Source organism: Alosa pseudoharengus, unplaced genomic scaffold, assembly GCF_046254945.1.
Source record: "Alosa pseudoharengus isolate Yale_2024_CS ecotype anadromous, Long Island Sound unplaced genomic scaffold, YU_APseudo_1.1 YU_APseudo_1.1_scf_10, whole genome shotgun sequence".
NCBI lineage: Eukaryota > Metazoa > Chordata > Actinopteri > Clupeiformes > Clupeidae > Alosa > Alosa pseudoharengus.
In genome coordinates this window covers 25771749-25794248 of record NW_027468565.1, presented here as the reverse complement: position 1 = coordinate 25794248, position 22500 = coordinate 25771749, and the positions used below count along the sequence as shown (strand labels likewise).

Genomic DNA, 22500 nt, shown 5'->3' with positions numbered 1-22500 from the left:
CAAGTCCTGTTGTGAGAGAGAGAGAAAGAGAGAGAGGTCTTGAATGCCGGGTCTATACCTGCAATCCCACGCTGAAATTTAGGCCCTGTAAATGTTGGCGAACATGCGGGAATTTGGTGATTGTGTTTTTATTTTTCCTGTTATACTCGGGATCTACTGGGTAAGTCCTAAAGATCTACAGGTCGATTGTGATCGACGGGTTGGCGACCACTGTTCATGTAGAGTGTTTGATGCACTGAAGCGTGTGTATAAGGGGTTAGGGGTGTGGGTTAGGGGTTTAGGGGTGTGGGTTAGGGGGTTAGGGGTGTGGGTTAGGGGTTAGGGGTGAGGGGCCACTACTGGGCAATTTCACACACTTAAAGTATGAACAGGTTCAGTTTGTGCCAAGAGTACAAATGTATCTGTTGTTCTGAGATCTCTGGGGCTCTACTGTAAGGCTGATGTGTGTGTGTGTGTGTGAGAGAGAGAGAGAGAGAGAGAGAGAGAGAGAGAGAGAGAGAGAGAGAGAAAGAGAGTGTATGTGTGTGTATTTGTGAGACGGAGAGGGATAGAAAGAGATGGAGAGAGAGGGAGAGAACGAGAGAGATGAAATGAGACGGATCTAGAGAGAGATTGAAGAAGATGTTAACTGCTAATGTGCTCAAGCTAAACAGGATCAGCCAACTGCATCATCTGGAAATGGATGATTCCTAGTCAACCAATGGCTTAAGGGATCACACACACGCACGCACACACACACACACACACATGCACGTGCACACACACAAACACAAACACACACACACCTCCCCTCTGGTTAATGTGTGTGTGTGTGTGTGTTCTGGGAAACGATGTCACGGATATGAGTGGCTGTGTTTGCCTGTGGCGTTTCTGTGACCGGGTCAGTGAGCTGCTATATGGTACTGTGTGTGTGCGTGTGTGTGAGGGTGTGTTACCATGGGGTCAGTGTAAACCCATTCCATCCCAGCCGTTTCCACCTCAATTACCCCAACAAGCTTAGGCCACAGCCCACATACAGACACGCACACACACACACACACTAACCTGCTCCCACAACCACACACAAGAATGGGCATGAGTACTCATGTATGACTGTGTGTGTGTGCGTGTGTGTGTGTGTGTGATGGAAGAAGAAGAAGGGAATGAAAGCGTTGTAATATCCCAGGTAATGAAATCTTAATGGGACATTGACAGTGATGTTTTTTTCATAACTGCTGGTAATGGTGCTCACATACACACTTACATTGGATTTAAATGAGCAGTAACCCCGGACACACTCCACATTCTGCTATTAGTCTACAAGACATACTCATGTGTGTGCAGATTTGTAAACATTCAGAGAAATGTGCTGTCTAACAGGTATATGTGTTTATAATGGGTGTGCATGTATGTGTGTGTGTGTGTGTGTGTGTGTGTGTGGTCACATGTCTTTATGTGTATTAATTTGTATGCCTGTGTGAATCCATTATGCACATGTGTTTATCTCTGTGTGTGTGTGTGTGTGTGTGTGTGTGTGTGTGACATAGGGAACATATGTTCTGCTGCTAATTATCCTGCATTCTGGAGGAACTCCTCGGTCAATCTCTTCACACCGTTCTGAATAATACATACACACACACACACACACACACACACACACACACACACACACACACACACTCATACGCACCCCCCCACACACACACACACACATACATGCTCACAAACCCTCTCTCATTCACAGTCTCACTTTTTTCTCACCTTTCATTTGGCTTCCGTGGTGTGTGTGTGTGTGTGTGTGTGTGCCCTGGTACTATGATAGTTGTATCCAGCCCAGCATAATGGCTTGTATTAGGTTATAATGTGTGAGGTAGGCCTACTTATTTCAGCCTCAGCCTCACTAATTGAAACATAACAAATACCGTTCAATATTAATCAGGAGGCAAATGCCCTAGGCATAGCCTAGCCTAGTGCTTTCTTTCCTTAGAGGGGTTTGTGTTGATCTCTGTAGCCTAGCCTAGCCTAGCGCTGTTTTTCCTTAGAGGGGTTTGTGTTGATCTCTGTAGCCTAGCCTATCTTCCTAACCTAGCGCTGTCTTTCCTTAGAGTTTGTTTTGGTCTCTGTAGCCTAGCCTAGCCTAGCGCTGTTTTTCCTTAGAGGGGTTTGTGTTGGTCTCCGTAGCCTAATCTAGCTCTGTCTTTCCTTAGAGGGGGTTGTGTTGGTCTCTGAGCCTAATCTAGCCTAGCGTTGCTGTCTTTCCTTAGAGGGGGTTGTGTTGGTCTCTGAGCCTAATCTAGCCTAGCGTTGCTGTCTTTCCTTAGAGTGGTGTGACGGCTGCAGGCCGTACTTCCTTCTTACGCACTCTCTTCTCTCTCTGTCTCCCTTGCAGGTACCCCTGTGTCTTGTTTCTGTTATATTTTGTCCTGGACCCCCTCAAAAAACAAGATGGTACATCTAAAGGGGCTATCTTAATAAAATAATTTCAAAAGGTAATTGGGCGTGGTTAAGGCATTCCCATTACACTACTAACCATCAGGTGTATAAAGGGTACATGGTGCACCCCTGGAGGGGGGCTGGGCTGCGTTTGGGCCTTTGGAGTTTAAGGAGAGCTGCCATCTTTTTCTTTGTTTTTGCATCCGTGCATTCACACACTTACATCTCAACACACCTTTGCTACATGCACCCTTGCGAACATACTGACACTCATTACTGATGAAGATAACATATGATTTATTTAATAAATACGTTAAAAGTTGGTCTTTTTCTGGTTTGTCCTCCTTCATTTGGTTATGGCCTTGTGTTGTATTGGTCACTGAGCCTAATCTAGCCTAGCGTTGCTGTCTTTCCTTAGAGGGGGTTGTGTTGGTCTCTGAGCCTAATCTAGCCTAGCGTTGCTGTCTTTCCTTAGAGGGGGTTGTGATGGTCTCCGTAGCCTAGCCTCCTAATCTAGCGCTGTCTTTCCTTAGATGGGTTTGTCTTTGCACTTCGTCTCTAGCCCTTTCAAAAGCTTGGCATTCACGCATCCATTTCCACCAGCTGTGCCCTCTCTTTCTTTCTGAAACACACACACACACACACACACAAACACACACACACGCACACACATAATGGACAGCCTTGCTGAGCTAAAGGAGCTGGGGTGCTAGATGAGCTCTCTTTTCTCACAGAAATGAAGAAGAAAAGAGAAGAGGGCTAACAGGGCCATTTCCAATAGAAATCAGATCTCCGAGCAAGAGCACCCACAGTATTTCACCTGGCAAAGACAAAGGCACAAACACTGTGTGTGTGTGTGTGTGTGTGTGTGTGTGTGTGTGACCAGTAAACTAGTGAGCTCAGCATCAACTGAGAGAGGGTGTGTGTGTTTGTGTGTGTATGTGTGTGTGTGTGTGTGTGTGTGTGTGTGTGTGTGTTTGTGTAAGTGTGCATGTCTGTATGTGTGTGTGTGTGTGTGTGTTACGCAGGGCTAGTATTGCTGTCTCTCCCTTGTTTACTTTCCCCCTGTAGTCAGAGTTTTTGGTGTTGCGCTGTGGACGCGGATGATACGTAATGGCTGGCGCCACCCTCCTGTATTTAAACCGCCTCTTTCCCAAGATGCCGTTCTCTCTCTCTTGACTTGGCCTTCTTGCGGACAGACATACTGGGCTCGCTTCTTTAGTTTAAATTCAAAATGTAATTCTTTCAGTGTTAATATTTTTCTATGTGATTTGACTCATGACGGATACTTTGCTTCTTTTTCCAGAACATTCTTACATTAAGTTAGTTAGTGTAGACGTTTAGTGGCACGGAAGACTCACTTTTTCTTTTGGTCGCTCGGTCGGGAGTCAGGCAAGCTTCCCTCGAACAGAAACTGCAAAAAGTTATATCTTACTAAGTGTTATAATCTTACATTAAGACACAAAATCTAGTTAGTATTGTTTTTAGTATAAGGATACTTACTTTGAGCTTTCTTGTAAGATTATTATGACTGCCGCGCAGCGCAGGATTCCCGGGACACTGTAAGACCGGGGTACACGAAACTTGGTGGGCATGTAACCCCACATGGATAGCATGGAACTATCGTTTTTCGTTTGATCTGTAGCCCCCCCGCTGGACTGGACCCCCCGAAAGGAGGGTAGGGCAGACACAGTTTTCTGTGAATATCTCGAGAACCGTAGGGTTTAGAGGACCATTTTATTTTGTATGTTGATCTCAAAGGGCCATGTCAACCCATTCCATAACCACTCATTTCATGTATAGCGCCACCTAGTTAAACACAAAAAAAGTAAAAATGAGGTGTTGTAATCGCAGGTATCTGTGACCTAACATAGTCAAAACTGCATGAAATTGGAAGTGTAGGATCATTATGACACCCTATGAATGCACGCCAAGTTTCGTGGAATTCCGTTCAAGGGGGGCCACACAATAAAATAATTTATGTTACTATACACCAACTGGCCTGTAGGTGGCCGGAGACAGTTTTCTGTGAATATCTCGAGAACCGTAGGGACTAGGAGGTCCACCTTTTTTTTGTATGTTGGTCTTAAGGGGGCATGTCAACCTATCCAATTACCACTTATTTCATGTATAGCGGCACCTAGTTAAAAATTAAAAAGCAAAACATTAGGTGTTTTCATCACAATATCTCTGGCTGACATGGTCAAAACTGCACGAAATTGAAAGTGTAGGATCATTATGACACCCTCCGAATGCATGCCAAGTTTCGAGGACTTTCGTTCATGGGGGGCCTTACAATAAAATAATTTATGTGTACATTTAGTGACCGTACACCAACAAGGATTCCCGGGACACTGAAAGACCGGGGTACACGAAACTTGGTGGGCATGTAACCCCACATGGATAGCATGGAACCATCGTTTTTCGGCAGGGCAGACACAGTTTTCTGTGAATATCTTTAGAACCGTAGGGCCTAGGATGACCAATGTTTTGCGTATGTTTGCCTCCAGGGGTCATGTAAACCCATTCCATATGCACACATGTGCATAAACAGATACACACGCACACACATACATTCACAGTAATCCTACGTATGACACATACTCACACAGTAGACATATATACGCATGTATGCACATGCACACACACAGGCACATAAACAGGCAAACACACAAGCGCATGCACATGCACGCACACACACACACCCACCCACCCACCCACACATAAACATAAACATGTACATGCACACATGCACACAATTCAAGAATTTCTCAGAATTATGAACAGGCAAAATGGGGGTGGGGTTGTATAAAATGTATTTTACATGTGAAATCTATGAACTAATCATGTTTTGGTACTTGTTGTCTAGCAGATACCAGTGAGAATTGAGTGTGCATAATGCAATTCAGTGAGACAGTTAGAATCATATATGCCTTTCAGCGTGACTTATTTTTGTGGAAAACATGTGCTGGACTGGGCGGCGGTCATATTTTGTACCGCTCTGCGGTACATCTAGTTTGACTTGAAATAAGTCAAAATGTTCTTAAAGGTGCCATGTGTAATGTCAGCCAAAAAATCAATTCATACTCCACATTCCATAAAAGATGGGGGCAGTATACCTCCAGAAAGTGAGCTGGTCTACCCTAGAGTAACAACCGAGAAACGTGTATTGCGGTTTGGCTGGCGGTTATGTTGCCCGCATACCGCCTCCCATGACCAAAACTGGTATTATGACACCTGTCGGGCTGTGGCTAGTAATTTAGCATGCTAATTCAGGTTGATATCTCTGCAGCACTATACCTTGTCATTTTTTTAATGACATCATCGCCCATATTTCTTCTCATTCTTTTGATGCGTGTAGCTAATTTTTTTGGATATTTTTACCTCAATTCTTACACATGGCACCTTTAAATTAAGACATAAAAAACAAACAAATTCATCTGCCAATGGATTAAGAAATTTTACCTTAATTTAAAATGAGATTTAAGATATAAGACAATTTGTCTTAAATCTTACATTTTAAGATATATTTTCTTAACCCATTGGCAGATAAATGTGTTTGTTTTTTATGTCTTAATTTAAGAACATTTTGACTTATTTCAAGTCAAATTATTTTACAAGAAAGCTCAAAGTAAGTATCCTGATACTAAAAACAATACTAACTAGATTTTGTATCTTAAAGATTATAACACATAGTAATATATCACTTTTTGCAGTGAATTCCTTTTGTGTTTTTCCTTGTGTCTTTGTAATCATCATGTTTTGTTTGTTAATTCGTTCCAAACTGTTAATTCATATTAAATTGTTACATTTTTTTCCCGCACTAGCAGACTCTGTTGAATCGTTCATGTTATGCTGTCCTTATTTGACATGGATCCGTAACAGTGTGTGTAACCAGGAGGCAAAGCATCAACTGAGCTTTGAACAGGGAGTGTACCAAGTGTGTGTGTGCTTTATAGACGTGGCCCTATTTTTAAGAGCACATGTTTTGGCACTAGTGCTGGTTTCAGGCGTGTGTATGTGTGTTTGTTTGCTGGCTTTGGACTAGTGAGTGTGTGGATTTCAGCCACATCACATGTATCAATATTTCAGTGTTTTTTGTGTCTTTTTTACGATGCAGTTTGCAGCCAAGCTGACAGTGCCTTTGTAGACCCAGGGAGAGCAGGAGGTGCTAAATACTTTACAGTCTCTGTGCTGCCTAAACCATGCAAACACACTTTACACTTCCTCATTCCATATACAGTGATCCTCACAAACACACTTTACACTTCCTCATTCCATATACAGTGATCCTCACAAACACACTTTACACTTCCTCATTCCATAAATCATTCCATAAATAGTGATCCTCACACACTTTACACTTCCTCATTCCATATACAGTGATCCTCACAAACACACTTTACACTTCCTCATTCCATATATAGTGACTGGAGCAGCTATAGGAGGCTATGATCAGACAGTCTCCAAAGTCCACATCTACGTCACCAGTAACACACAATTCATTACGCTACCAGCAGGTTAGTGAGAGAAACAGGGAGAGAGAGAGAGAAAGCGAGAGAGAGAAAGAGAGAGATTACGCCACCCTGTGCAAACCAGCAGGTTAGTGAAAGGGAGAGAAAGAGAGAGAGAGAGAGAGAGAGAGAGAGAGAGAGAGAGAGAGAGAGAGAGAGAGAGAGAAACAGAGAGAGTGATAGTAGGTTCAATATGAAGGACAGACTAGTAGACTAGTTGTTGGGGAGTCATTAGTGATGCTGGATGAGAAGATGGAACAGAAAGCATGTTTTCATCACTTTGGTTATTTGTGCATTATATACTGTAGTGTGTATTAGGGAGATGCACATGGAGAGAGGGGCTCATAGGATAAACTCTACCACATACACACACACAGACAAACACAGACACACACACACACACACATACCCCCCCCCCCCACACACACACACACACACTAATAGAAAATGCACACCCCAGGTGACTTTTTTCAAGAACCTATTATATGAAAAAACACCCTAGGGCATTGTCTGTGTTTAACAAGGCCAGCAAATAAAACACACACTGTTCATTCAATTAGTGTGCTTAAAGTGTGACAATGCAGATCAGACACACACACACACACACACACACACACACACACACACACACACACACACACACACACACACACACACACACAGGCACAGATGGATACCAGAAGTGCTGAGTTCTGATATTTCTAATTAAGAAGCAATGGTGCGTGATGTGTCTGCTTGCATGCACTTCTACTGGACTTACTTCTTACTTCTGAGGAAGTGTAGCAGGCAGCAGTCATGCCTGCACACACACACACACAAACACACACAAATGCATAAATATATGCAGCAGCCATGCCTGCACACACACACATGCACATGCATAAATATATGCAGCAGCCATGCCTGCACACACACAAACACACATGCATAAATATACTGTATACAGCAGCCATGCCTGCACACACACATGCACAAATATACTGTATGCAATACAATCTCATACACCAACAGACTTGTGCACGCACGCACACACACACACAGAGAGAGAGAGAGAGAGAGAGGGGGGGGGGGGGGGTACTACAATGACAGGATCCACTTTTTCTGTCATTTTGCCTGCAATCTTAGTAAGAAACCATGACTGTCAGTCTTTTCCTCATCAAGTTTTCACAGTAAATGTGTGTGTGTGTGTGTGTGTGTGTGTGTGTGTGTGTGGGTGGGTGGGTGGGTGCGCGTTTGTGCATGATAGTCAGTGATGCCTTTTCCTAATCAAGTTTTCACAGTAAATGTGTGTGTGTGTGTGTGTGCAGGTTGTCGCTTGTCATACACAGTGTAGCAGGACAGGACTGAGATATTATTCATCAAAGCCTGTATGAAAATCACTGTCACTGTCTGTTCTTTTCACACAGACACACACACACACACACACACGCAGCATTATTGTGTCGGAGTGGGTAGAAAGACAAGTAAAAAGACTCCTATTCCTCTTAGTCACCAGTGTGTTATACCCACTGGTTTATACACTTAAGTTCTCCTTGGTCTAGTTCTCTTGAATGTGCGAGTGTGTGTGTGTGTGTGTGTGTGTGTGTGTGTGTGTGATAAGCGAATCACTGCCATATATATAATCCTATGATATACGCAGTGATGGGCAAGCTACTTGATATCTTTAGTGAGCTAAGCTACCAGCTACTCTACAGTAAATTCAGCTTCACTACACAGAAGCTACCACCCATAAAAATGTAGCAAGCTAAGTTACAAACTGTCAAAAGTAGCTTGATAGGCTACATTAGTAGCTACTTTCAGTTAATCAAACTGCATGCCAAGTCAATGCAATTTTAGTGATCAACACAACTGTCAGTAAGATAAAGGCTAAAATATGATTTATTCATTGAGCAATAGCCCAATACACAAAAAATAAATACAAATCAGAGCACATTTTTAGCTCTGTTATTTTTCCCTCTGCTGGTTAGCATGTTTGAACTTCATCAATTATTCCATTCTCCCACCTCCTACTTAATTACAGTGCATGAAAATGCACTGTACTGTTCTTCCTAGGCAACTTCTTCTTATTATTATTCCGCTTACCACTTTTTCCGTACGCTATTTCTCTTGAACAGTTTAACTTAGAAACTTCATTCAAACTTTGTAACGTAGGTATTCAAACGGACAAAGCTGCTATGTATTTTTCATCTTTGTAACTTTTATACTTTTTAAACTATTAATTAAAAACTGCTCAAAATTTCCCCATAGACTTAACATTATGATTATGACATCACAATACGGCCGTTAAGCAATTCGCTTTATGCCAAAGGCTATTGTGACGTCCTTCCGCTGAAATGTCAGCCACCGCGATTGCTTCCGGTAGCATAGGCGTCTACTTGTTTTGGTAGGTAGCTGCTACGCTAACGTTAGTTGAAAAAGTCAACTTTTAAATACCAGAAAGTGTCTGGTTCAACTGCCGAACACTGCTGTGTACCACAGTGCCAGGCATCTGCAAAGTACAATACTGTACTTAGTTTTTTTACTTTTCCTGCCGATGAGGAGCTGAGGCGTAAGTTAGAATCCTATGGCAGGTGTTCGGGCCACCTGCATCAACTGCCAATCTCAGGCTTTAAGCATACAAACTGGCCCTATTAAGACTACACATCCTGTTCAACTGCTTCCTCTGCCAAAAACTGTTTCAAAATAAAAGTCCTCACTACAATATTTCACTGTTAAACAATTTAACCCTTTAAACTACTGAACTTTTTAACTGTTCAGCCATTGTAACTGTTACTTGTCATCAACTATGACTCCTGCCCACTGTAGCTAGTTAGCATGGTTAGCATGTTAGCATGCTAGCATGTTAGCATGCTAGTTAGCATGTTTAGCAAAACTATAAAAATGATTAGCTAAGTTAGCTAAGTAACATGGTTAGCATAGTTAGCATGCTACCATGTTAGCATGCTAGTTATCATTTTTAGTAAAACTGCTAAAAATGATTAGCTAAGTTAGCTAAGTAACATGGTTAGCATAGTTAGCATGCTAACATGTTAACATGCTAGTTAGCATAGTTAGCATAACTGCTAAAAATGATTAGCTAAGTTAACTAAGTCACATGGTTAGCATAGTTAGTCACATGGTTAGCATAGTTAGCATGCTAACATGTTAGCATGCTAGTTAGCATAACTGCTAAAAATGATTAGCTAAGTTAGCTAAGTCACATGGTTAGCATAGTTAGCATGCTAACATGTTAGCATAGTTAGTATAACTGCTAAACATTATTAGCGAAGTTAGCTAAGTCACATGGTGAGCATAGTTAGCATGCTAGCATGCTAGTTAGCATAGTTAGCATAACTGTTAAAAATGATTAGCGAAGTTAGCTAAGTCACATGGTTAGTATAATTAGCATGTTAGCATGCTAGTTAACATATTTAGCATAACTTATAAAAATGATTAGCTAGGTTAGCTAAGTCATATGGTTAGCATAGTTAACATTTTAACATTGTTATCATGCTAGTTAACATAGTAACTTGGTTAACATTATTATCTTTGTTAACATAGTTAGCATAACTACTAGCAAAAATTGGAGCCATTCCAACTGTTAGTTATCGTCAACTATCTGCCTAAATAATTTAACCATTTCAATTATCAACCTATTTAACTGTTCAGTCATTCCAACTATATTAAACCTTATCTACCAAGCAAATAATTTAACCATATGAACTCATCATATTTTTGCATTTTCATGCACTGTATTTCCTTCAGGAAATGCTTTTCTAGTTCGTTTCGTCATCTAATTTAAGCTTAATTTCATTCATTGATGCAAAACGGAAAAAACTGTAGTTCAATGAAATTCAATCACCTGAACGTGTGTTCGCATGTTTGTGTTGGATGTCGTTGACGTCGACAGGAACTTCTTTGGATTACACAGAAGGCATCGGAAAATATTTATTTTCCCTGGTCTCAACTAAAGTGATGTACTTTTGAAAGTATGACCACGGTGTAACATGTTCATGCTGTTCAGGCTCTCTGCCATTCTGTCTTTTCCCTCCAGTGTCTGTCCAGGGGCAGCCGTGGCCTACTGGTTAGCGCTTCGGACTTGTTACCGGAGGGTTGCCGGTTCGAACCCCAACCAGTAGGCACGGCTGTAGTGCCCTTGAGCAAGGCACCTAACCACTCACTGCTCCCCGAGCACCGCTGTTGTTGCAGGCAGCTCACTGCGCTGGGATTAGTGTGTGCTTCAACTCACTGTGTGTTCACTGTGTGCTGAGTGTGTTTCACTAATTCACGGATTGGGATAAATGCAGAGATCAAATTTCCCTCACGGGATCAAAAGAGTATATATACTTATACTTATAGTGTTGAATGTAATATGTAGTATTATTCAATCTTGTCTGTAGCCTTACTGAGTACTTTTTATGTAGTCCTGTCATGTATTATGTTTAGTTCACTCCTAGTATGACAGTGTGTGTGTGTGTGTGTGTGTGGCTTACTGTCTATGGTGTGTCGTCACTGTGAACATTAGTCTGTAGGCCTACGCATTCTTGGGTTCAGTACATGCCTTCCACTGTTGTGGCCTTGAACAAGGCACTTATCCCTGAGATGCTCCTGGGACATTGTCTCTTGCAATGTAATGCAATGAGAGTTTATGGAGCAGGAAACAAATCACTAACTGGTATATGAATGGGTCTCTATGAGGGAAATTCGTAACAATAAACATGTGGTGGGCTTGTGAACTGGAAGTTGTGCCTTCTAATGTAAGTAACCAATTGCATTGTTGGACATTTTGCCTTCTGTTTACTTCCTCCATCACCATGGTAATAACCATACTAAGGATATTGGTGTATTCGCAGTGAGTAAGTTAACCAAAGAATAACGTCTTTTTAGGGGGAGACATTTATACTGTTCGATTCCAACAAGGAGTCTGATCTTGTTAGTCCGAAATAAATGCCTGGAGGCATTTCCAAGATGGCCGTCGAGTGGCAAGACTAGCTTGAAAGGACTTTGTATTTGCTCAAAGTATAAAAGTAAAAAGTGGCCTTTTTGAAAGACTGTTCTACCAGCTGTGTCTGTTAGAAAGAAGAGCCTGTAGCCTATACATATCCCAATTTAACAACTAACACCACCAACATAACAAGTTTCACTGTCCCTAAAATACTAGGACAAGTGTGGCCAAGGATGAACTTGCAGAGAAACAAGCATTCTGTTTGAGGTAGGCTTGCAGCCAGAATAGGCCTAGTGAACCACAAAATACAAAACAAAGAATAAGACATCTTTGTCATCTGTAGGCCCACATGGCCATTTCCGTTATTATGTAACCATTGCATTTGGCATGCGCTTTCTGTGGCACCTCGGCGTATGTTGCAAATGCTGCCCCTTGTGTCCCCATTATAGTCCCCTCCATTTAGGTTGAAATCGGCCTTGATGTTGGTCAGGCGCACAATGGTGCGGAATGAATCTATAACTTCCCTCAAATCCATAAACACAGAAGTAACGTGACTGTTGCAAAAACTTAAGTACAGATATTTCATGGAAGGGATTGAAAGTTAAAAATGATCTCCTGTTGGAGGATTTCCACTGGGGCACACACACACACACACACACACACACACACATGGCCTGATAGAGGATTTCCTTTGGGTCACAGAGCAGACAGAGGCAGTTGGATAACAACATAATATGATATTAATAAGATAGCGGCATATTATTGTATCCATATTATAATTACATGATGTAATATTTATGTGGTGATGGATTTATGGGGCCGAGGCACTGATTACACGATATGATGATTAAAAACTGTCAGGGATACATAGCCAGGGTGCAATTTGTAGGGGGGGATGGTGAGGATTTCCCCCCCTCTGGTTTTCCTATCCCTACCTCTGCTAAATTATTTTTATCCCCGGTGGGGACAACATTTATCCCCCTCTGCCCCTCATATTGATTAATGCTACTTCATATAAGTAAAGCGCTGCAACGTGAGAACAGTCTAGTAGGCTAGCCTACATAATAATCTGACATCAGAAACGCACCGTCACCGTCAGCACTCATGCTGCTGACACAGTGGCTGCGTGATAACTTAATTTGGCCTTGATCGTGCAGGACATTTCAGAATGTCGAGTGTGTAATCCATCATAAATGGCTAGTTTCAATGGAAAAGTTAGCTAGACAAATGAAAGAAAACGAGAAGGATTCAGTGAAGCATAATAATGTTTTAGAACCTTCAAAATTAGAAAACTGATGCAACTGAGATGGAGGACAACTGCACGTATCAGCCAGTAGGCTAGGCCTAGTAGACAAATAACTTTTAGAAATAATCTGTACTGCAAAAATAAATGTTGGTGGGTATTTAAACTATCTAGCGGGTGTTTTAACAGCTGCAAGAAATAGAAGCTTCATGGTCTTTATGTTCTGGTTCGTAATTATTTTCATAAAACTTCAAGTTGCCCTATAACTTTACTCTTTACGGCACTGTAGGCAATTAACTGACAGTATGACAGGCTATTTATTTTCTGTAGGCTACAATAAACACATTTATTTTTTCAACTTTTGCAATATTACGCACTTGGCTACTGAACGCAAATCAGCAGGAGAGAGAATGCACGTAGCCTACGCAGCGTGTAGCGCACAACGTTTTTTTACACAACAAATACAGAAAGGATGGAGGCAGCAAAAGTAGAGGAGTCATTTCAGATGGGGCAAGAACAAGGTGAATTTGTATGTACTGTATGTTTGCATTAACATGATGGTGAACTCATGGAATGACACACACACACACACACACACACATATAAACAAAAGAGAGACTGTATATATTATATATTGCAGGACGGTGCACACACACACACACACACATAAACACCAGATATATATTATATATTGCAGGAGAGCAATTCCCATGGCACTGACATGTTGATTCCAAGTGAAGCTCCTGCATTAGTAATGAGTAGGTATTCAAGTGGGAATTCGAACTACCCCTGCTAGAGTATAAGGAGTGTGTGTGTGTGTGTGTGTGTGTGTGTGTGTGTGTGACCACAGGGTCAGAGTAAATACATGTATGGATGCAAATTAGTCTGTGTGTTTGTGTTTATACAGTATAGGTGGATGTAGGGGCAGAAGCGATGAGTAGCACCTGTATACAGTATGTGTGTGTGTGTGTGTGTGTGTAGCCCCTGAATCCCCTTATGCTCAGATGAACGCAGCCTCTGTGGTTTTCGCACACAGACAGACAGGCACCTGACACGCCACACGCCATTCTGACGCGCTCTTTTACAAAACAGCCTCTTTCATTTCTATATGTCCACCTTTCCATTCTCTCCATCCTCTCCTCTTTTTTCCTCTGCCCTCTTCTCCTTTTCTCCTGTCTTCTTCTCCTTCTCCCCTCCGCTTCTCCTTTCCTCTCCTCCTTTCATCTCCTCTCCTCTCCTTCTCCCATCCTTCTCTCCTCACCCCTCCTCCTCTCCTCTCTCTTCCTCCCATCATCTGCGCTTCTCCCTTCTGTTGCTGGGTAACATTAATCTAGTTCCTATCCAAATTAGTCAGGGCTCAAAGCAGTGTGTGTGTGTGTGTGTGTGTGTGTGTGCGTGTCTGTGTGTGTGCGTGGGTGTGTGTGTGCGTGTGTGTGTGTGGGTGTGTGTGTGCGTGTCTGTGTGTGTGTGTGTGTGCGTGTGTGAGGGGGGGGGGGGGGTCTGGATGTCTGTCTGTGTGTGTGTGTGTGTAAGTGGTGGGGGGGGGGTGTTCTGTGTGTGTGTGTGTGTGTGTGTGTGTGGAGAGAGTAAATGAGTAGTTTTATGATACAGTCACACACAGGCACACATACTCATTCATGCACACACATTATTGTGTGTCATTATTGAAACCATGGCGTACAGTGTTGAAATTGTTTTGGGGAGTTTATCTAATAAGGTTTGGCTTGGTGCACATACGGTGGCGTACGGTGTTGTAATTGTGTGTGTTTGTGTGTGTGTGCATGTGTGTGTATGTGTGTGTTTGTGTGTGTGTGTGTGTGTGTGTGTGTGTGTGTGTGTGTGTTGTAATTGTTTTGGGGAGGTTCTCTAATAAGGTTTGGCTTGGAGCACATAAATCTCAGAGATTTTTTAATTGATCCTGCCGAGCCACAGAGTGTTCTCTCACCACACCAGAGCCCAAGAGACCCTGCCCTTCCTGACTGCCTGTGTGTGTGTGTGTGTGTGTGTGTGAGAGAGAGAGAGAGAGAGAGAGAGTGTGTGTATCTGTGTGCGTGTGTATGGGTGTCTCACCCCAGAACAGCATAATGGAGTAGCATTAAAGGAGAATTCCGGTGTGATATTGACCTAAAGTGTATTGAAACATGATACCGAGTGTGAACGTATGTCTCATAGCCCATCTCGGCTTGTCCCCTGCACTCCAAAATCTGGCGCTAGTTAGCCGATGCTACCAACAGCTTTTTCAATGGTGGTGCTTCGGCATCGGGCTAGCCATGCAAATAAATCACTGTTTTACACCATTTACGAGGCTCAATGTATCTCCACACTTCATTGGTAGACTTCCGAGGGCCCTGACATTTAAAACGAGACATTGAGAACTTTGAAAGAGCACTGGTAGTTTACTTACAAGACGATTTATACAGACAGTATCTTCACGAAGTTTAGCGTTTGCAGCCATCTTGAATTTAGTCACGATAAGTCGAGTGACGAGTAAGAATGAACAGGTAAGATTCCAAAAATAATTCTGTGGAAATGCCTGGATTCAGTTGCTTCCAGTAGCAGCAACTGGAATCCATGCATTTTTACGGAATTATTTTTGGAATCTGATCCCTTATCAGACCTGTTTGTTCGTACTCGTCGCTCGACTTATCGGGACTTAATTCAAGATGGCGTCGAAGGTCGAAGGGTAAAATTCCTTAAGGTACTGTCTGTATAAATCGTCTTGTAAATAAACGACCAGTGCTTTTTCAAAGTTCTCCATGTCTCGTTTTAAATGTCAAGGCCCTCGGAAGTCTACCAATGAAGTATGGAGCTACTTTGAGCCTCGTAAATGGTGTAAAACAGTGATTTATTTGCATGGCTAGGCCGATGCCCGAGGCACCACAACGAAACACTATGTTGGTAGCATTGGCTAACTAGCGCCAGATTTCTGAGTGCAGCGGACAAGCCGAGGTGAGCTATTAGACATACGTTCACACTCGGTATCATGTTTCAACACACTTTAGGTCCAAATCACACTGGAATTATCCTTTAATATGGAGGATTTTGTGCAGATAGAATATCAACACTTAACAACTTCAGAAAATACCTCTTTTACACACAGTATACTCTAGTCAGAAATGATGATGTAGGAAATTGTGTGTGTGTGTGTGTGCTTGTGTGTGTGTGTGTGTGTGGTGATATAATAGGATATAGGATAGTGTAGTATACACTGTCCTATACACAACATAGGCCAGCTGCCTCTGCATCAGTTCTCTACTCTTTGGTGTGTGTGTGTGTGTGTGTGTGTGTGTGTGTGTGTGTGTTTCTAAATATCGGTATGTGTGTGTGTGTGTGTGTTTGCATGCATGTCTATGCATGTGTGTGTGTGTATGCATGCATTTGTGTGTGTTTGTGTGCGCGTGCAATGCATGGGTGTGTGTGTGTGTGTGCATGCATGCATGTGTGTGTGTGTGTGCGTGTGTGCATGTGTGTGTGTGTTCTCTGCTGTAAAGATGGAGGGCCTCAGTCTAAATTCAGGGCTGTGTGCCTCTGCTCTGTTTCATTGTGTGAGCTGATTGATGTTTGCCTTGCCTGGCTGCAGCTTCTCTCTCTCCTTTTTCATCTCTCCCTCTCTCTCTCTCTCTCCTTCCCTCCCTCCCTCTACCCTCTTTCTCTATCCCTCTTTTTCCATCTTTTTCTTTCCTTCCCTCCTGTGACTGTCCCGGTAAATTGAGCCATAATTCACTGATTTATGCATGGATCTCAAACACAAAGCATTCTGGGTAATGGGTGCCACAGGAGCTTTTTGACAAAGAAGGGAAGATGAGGAGAGGGAGGAGAGGAGGAGAGGGAGGAGAGGAGAGAGGAGAGGAGGAGAAAGGAGATGAGAGGAAAGAGAGAAGAGAGAACAGGAGAGAAGGGGCAAAAGATGAGAGAGGGATCAGTGGGAAATGGAGGATGAGAGGGCAGCAGATAGGAGGAGAAGAGACAACCTCAGAAGAGAGCGGAAGAGAGAGTGCAGAAGAGAACAGGGAGGAGGAGAGGACAGGAGAGACATGGAGACATGGAGAAGTGGAGAAGAGGAAATAATGGGGCAGTCGAACTGGAGAAGAGAGTGTGGGTGGGGCAGTTGAATTATAGAGTAGAGGATAGTGTGGGGCAGTAGAGGTGTACAGATGGGACAGTAGAGAGTGGAGATGGGGCAGTAAAGGTGTTGAGATGGGTGGCAGTAGTGTGGAGATGGGGCAGTAGAGGTTTGGATGAGGGCAGTAGAGTGTAGAGATGGGGCAGTAAAGGTGTTGAGATGGGTGGCAGTAGTGTGGAGATGGGGCAGTAGAGGTTTGGATGAGGGCAGTAGAGTGTAGAGATGGAGCAGTAGAGGTATGGATGAGGGCAGTAGAGTGTAGAGATGGGGCAGTAGAGGTATGGATGAGGGCAGAGAGAGTCCGTGGGGGAGTAGAGTGTGGAGTTGCGACAGTAGAGGTGGATGAGGGCTGAGAGAGTCCGTGGGGCAGTAGAGTGTAGAGATGGGGCAGTGTATGGATGAGGGCAGTAGAGTGTAGAGATGGGGCAGTAGAGGTGGATGAGGGCTGAGAGAGTCCGTGGGGCAGTAGAGTGTAGAGATGGGGCAGTAGATGTATGGATGAGGGCAGTAGAGTGTAGAGATGGGGCAGTAGATGTATGGATGAGGGCAGTAGAGTGTAGAGATGGGGCAGTAGATGTATGGATGAGGGCAGTAGAGTGCAGAGATGGGGCAGTAGAGGTGGATGAGGGCAGAGAGAGTCCGTGGGGCAGTAGTTAAGAGGCGGGGAGATGTAGCTTCCATTCCTCTTCTTTCTCCCGGTGGTGTGCATATGTGCAGAGTCAGCAGAGAGGAGTGTGTAATGTTCACCTTTAAAAGTCATGTGTGTGTGTGTGTGTGTGTGTGTGTGTGCGTGCGTGATTATTACTCCCCACTGTGAGGCCAGTGCTTAAGGCTCCGTCTGCTGCAGATAGTACCTCCGCTAGTGCTGCTACTGACACTGCATCAGACACACCACAGTGCAGAAACAAATGTCATTCCTTCATGCCAATAAAGTATAATTGGATTTGATTAGATTTGATGCACATGCAAACATGTATACCTTGTCTACATTATACTTTACTCTCCTATTTGTCCATATTATTTATGCTGGTCTCTAAACCCTATTCTTGCACTGTTGCACTGTTGGACTACTGTTGGACTACTTTTTGCACCTTCACCATGACACTCACTCTCTTGAGCACCTTACCATGCACACAGAACTACAGGACTACTGTTGGACTACTTTTTGCACCTTCACCATGACACTCACTCTCTTGAGCACCTTACCATGCACACAGAACTACAGGCCAGTCATGGCCCTGTCACTGCAAGCGTCTCATGCTTGATCACCCTCAAGCACACTGTGGATTTTTTAATTTAATTTATATAGTATATTTAGTATTTTGTTTTGTTAGTTTTTCTTATCTTCTACTGTCTCTATTGTACAGTGGAGTTTGGTTATATGTTTATACTTATACTTATATTTACCGTTTCTGCTGTAAGTGCATGTTGTGTGTGATGTCTGTATGCTACTGAGACCTTTGAATTTCCCCATGGGGATCAATAAAGTATCTATCTATCTATCTATCTATCTATCTATCTAAAAGCAGTCTGAATACACACTAGGTCCTGAATGATTGTAAAGCCAGACTGTTCTGCTGTTTTGTACGTTGCATGAGGCAAAAGCTCCACAATGTGGTTAGTCAGTGGTAGTGCTCTTACCAACACTGTCTGCCTCTGCTCTCTCTCTCTCATTCACTCTCTCTCACACACACACACACACATGTTCCCTCTCTCTCTCTCTCACACACACACACACTCCATCTCTCTCACACTCATACACACACTCCCTCTCTCTCACACACACACACACACTGTCTCTCTCTCTCTCACACACACACACACTCCCTCTCTCTCTTCTCTTCCTCCCTTTCTTTCACACTCCTGTTCTCTCTTTCTCACACTCTACCTGTCAGCTGTCACTCACAATCCACTTCTCTGTCTCTCTCTCTTTCTCTCAGACACATACACACGGATTCAATTCACATAATTCACGGATTGGGATAAATGCAGAAACCAAATTTCCCTCACGGGATCAAAAGAGTATATATACCACACACACACACACACACACACAGTCCCCTTTTGTGTGTCTCTCTCTGTTACTGTAATCTTGCTCTCTGACTCACACACATCAAGAGTGACTGGCTTCCAAGAGAGCATTGGATCTGTGGTCACTGTAGTAATTTTTATACTGGGGTTTTTTCCGTGATTCCGAAATTGACCAAGAAGAACCGAACGTCTCCATCTGCAGGAAGATGCTCGCGCCTCTCAACCTTAAATTGCTTATTGCTTGTCTTCAGTTTTGGAATGTAATTGGATGCCATATATCCTAAAATCCAGCGCTAAAACAAAGCCTTGGCGTCCCAAGCCCAAATACAAATGCATCACATTTTGAAGGTTACTGGGATTGTGTACAGCCAAAATACACATGTTTAAAGGAACTGTATGTAAGAAATGTATTTCAATTAATCATAAAATGGCCCTGATATGTCACTAGACATTAAGAAATTATGTTATTTTAAATACTTATATCACAGTAACAGTAGTCCGGCCAGGATATTGTCATTTAAAAAGTGAAGTTGCAGCCCTCAACTGATGTTGATGTTGTCATGTTGTGTTTTGGCCTGATGCGCCACCCTCCACCTATCTACTAATCACAAAGTCAGTAGTGTTTCGGCATCCGGGTTGCCAGCTCTGCCAGTCAGAGGGGAGGGGAAGTGGATACACTGCTCTACAGTAATTTGAAAATAATTGTAGTACCAGTTTTGGCCACAATCTTACATACGGTTCCTTTAACAAGCTAAAACGAGTGGGATGTATGACATCTCTGTCAGCAGAAACACAACTCTGAAGTGAGGCAACATCATTGGCAGAAACTTTAACAAACATAGAGTTAACCATACAGTGTTCCAAGGGAGTGTAGCATACTTATTAGCACTGCTGCCTCACATGGGAGTGTAGCATACTTATTATTGCTGCTGCCTCACATGGGAGTGTAGCATACTTATTAGCGCTGCTGCCTAACATGGGAGTGTAGCATACTTATTAGCACTGCTGCCTTACATGGTAGAGTTTGCAGATACGGCATGAGTTGCAGGTTTACAGGAGTCCTGTGTGGGACTGTGCTCAAAATGTATAGTTTTATATCAAGCAAGACATTAAACAGGCAGGATGCAAAAAATAGTATAAAATATAAATGTATGTTACATTTGGTCTCATTTGCTCCCAAGGAAATCATTTCCACACTAATTTTTGAAATATTTTGGATATTTTGGATTTTATGAGTTGTACTGTATCTCCTTAGCCTGGTTAACGTCAAACCTCATCTCATTGAGATGGGGTATACATGTACATTTTCACGTATTAGAAACGTGGTTTACGAATGCCCAGAGCCGTTTATTGGCCGCTACGAATGTCTATCAAATGCGTCTGTACGTAGCTCACAACCACTTCGGTGTGTCATCATCGTCTTGCTGTCCCCCCTCCGTTCTGTCAAAAATATGTACACAGTCTTGTCCCTTAAGTTGTTTTTTGCTCAAAATAAAAAGTTATAGCTGGTCAGCCTAAGACAAGGCCTAAAACACTTTATATACAGATTTTTCCAGACATCGAATGGAGAAATGAATGGTAGCCTGAGCCCTTGCAGGGTGGTGGCTGTTGAGCTGTATATTAATTAATATAACTGTTTTATTGAAAATATGATTCATATGTAAATAAAACTCACCTCTTGGTTAGCATGTGCTCAACCGCTGGCGGCCATTTGACCAGGCTAACTAAATAATAGCCTCATTCCACTTCATGCAGCGCTGCGCAACGCTGCACAGATCTGACTTGATGTGATGCATGCAGGGTTGAACGCAATGCATACTGTTCGACTTCATCCTGCCGAACAGGAACTTACCATGGTCACCATGTCACATGACCTTAAAATCTCTCGGGAGCCTGTGCCTTCATTCAGTTCATGCAGTTGCTCTCCACATACTTTATGAGCTAGGACCCGCCCTCATGAGGTCATTTCAAACAGCTGATTGGGTGGAATCTCCCTTGACGAATATGACACATTTCTCATGCTGCTTCCTTATGTTGGAATGTGCGAAAATTAACCTTCTTATATGTGATTTCTGCAACAATGGTACTTTTTGATATTCTTTTTTATATTTTATGCTGTTGGTTAAATAGATTACACACATATACAGAAAACACTTTATATTGAATTTATGTGCTACAATGCAGGCCTGTTAAATGTATGACAACAATGGTTTATTAAAACTACACCATAGCAATTTATTTCATCAATCATGTTCATTTTAATGAATAAGAAGGGAATTTGAACTGTATTTATTGCAACAAAATTCTGCGATATCTCCCACGAGTCACGTCAGGTAGACTGCAGCTTGTGTGTTCGGGGCAGGCTGCCGTCTTTTCTAGCTCCTCCCGGCGTACACCGGCAGTTCACGTTGAGTATGAAGTCAGCCACAGTTCATCTCGAATGACCCTTAACAACCTGAACCAAGTCATGTGACCTAGATACTGATAACAGACAAGACTCTTAATCAATCATAATTTTACTTGGTAAAAACGTTTAGAAATGCAACCCTACAGGTTGTGAAAAAGTATGTATCTCCTAGTGCACGTTGGCTTTTTAATGGTTAAGATTATATTGTGTGATTTTTGTCTAAACCGCCTTATGACTGGTGGGTTCTCCTATAGTGTCCAAAGCTTGAACAAATAAGAAAAGGGTATTTTTTATACCATTCTCAGATAAAATACTAAATATTAGCTCCCTTAAAGACTTATAAATTGGCCAGCCTACTAGGAGAAGGACAACCTCTGTTGGCTGCAAAATACATTACCATGGCACAAGGGTCAGTGAGACCGACACCAAGCCACAATGCCCCTGCCAGGGAAAAAAAAAAAAGATGCTTTGGCAATACAAATTGAGTTTTTCTGCAATGCCAGTAAAGCTCTTTTTAATTGAGAGAGAGAGAGAGAGAGAGAGAGAGAGAGAGAGAGAGAGTAAAGGACACGATGGACAGAAATAAAATGTTTTTGTTCACAAGAAGCTCCCCTGTGCATGATGATATGTCTGATGTGGAGGCGTGTGTGTGTGTGTTTGTGTGTTGTGTGTGTGTGTGTGTGTGTGTGTGTGTGTTCCCATCTGCTGTAGTGGTGCTGTAGAGGTGCCGTTTAGTGTAAGGATAAATCATTCTTCGTGGATTGGAAGCAGAAGGCTGAGGAAGTGGAGTGTGTTAACATCACTCTAGCATCAATAAAGACAACATCTCACACACAAACACTCACG

At 42.7% G+C, this 22500-nt stretch overlaps 1 protein-coding gene across 1 annotated transcript in view; it reads left to right on the top strand.

The window, feature by feature from the left end:
* shank3a (SH3 and multiple ankyrin repeat domains 3a) overlaps positions 1-22500 on the top strand; it is a 222042-nt gene that overhangs the window by 19486 nt on the left and 180056 nt on the right. The window lies entirely within an intron of this gene.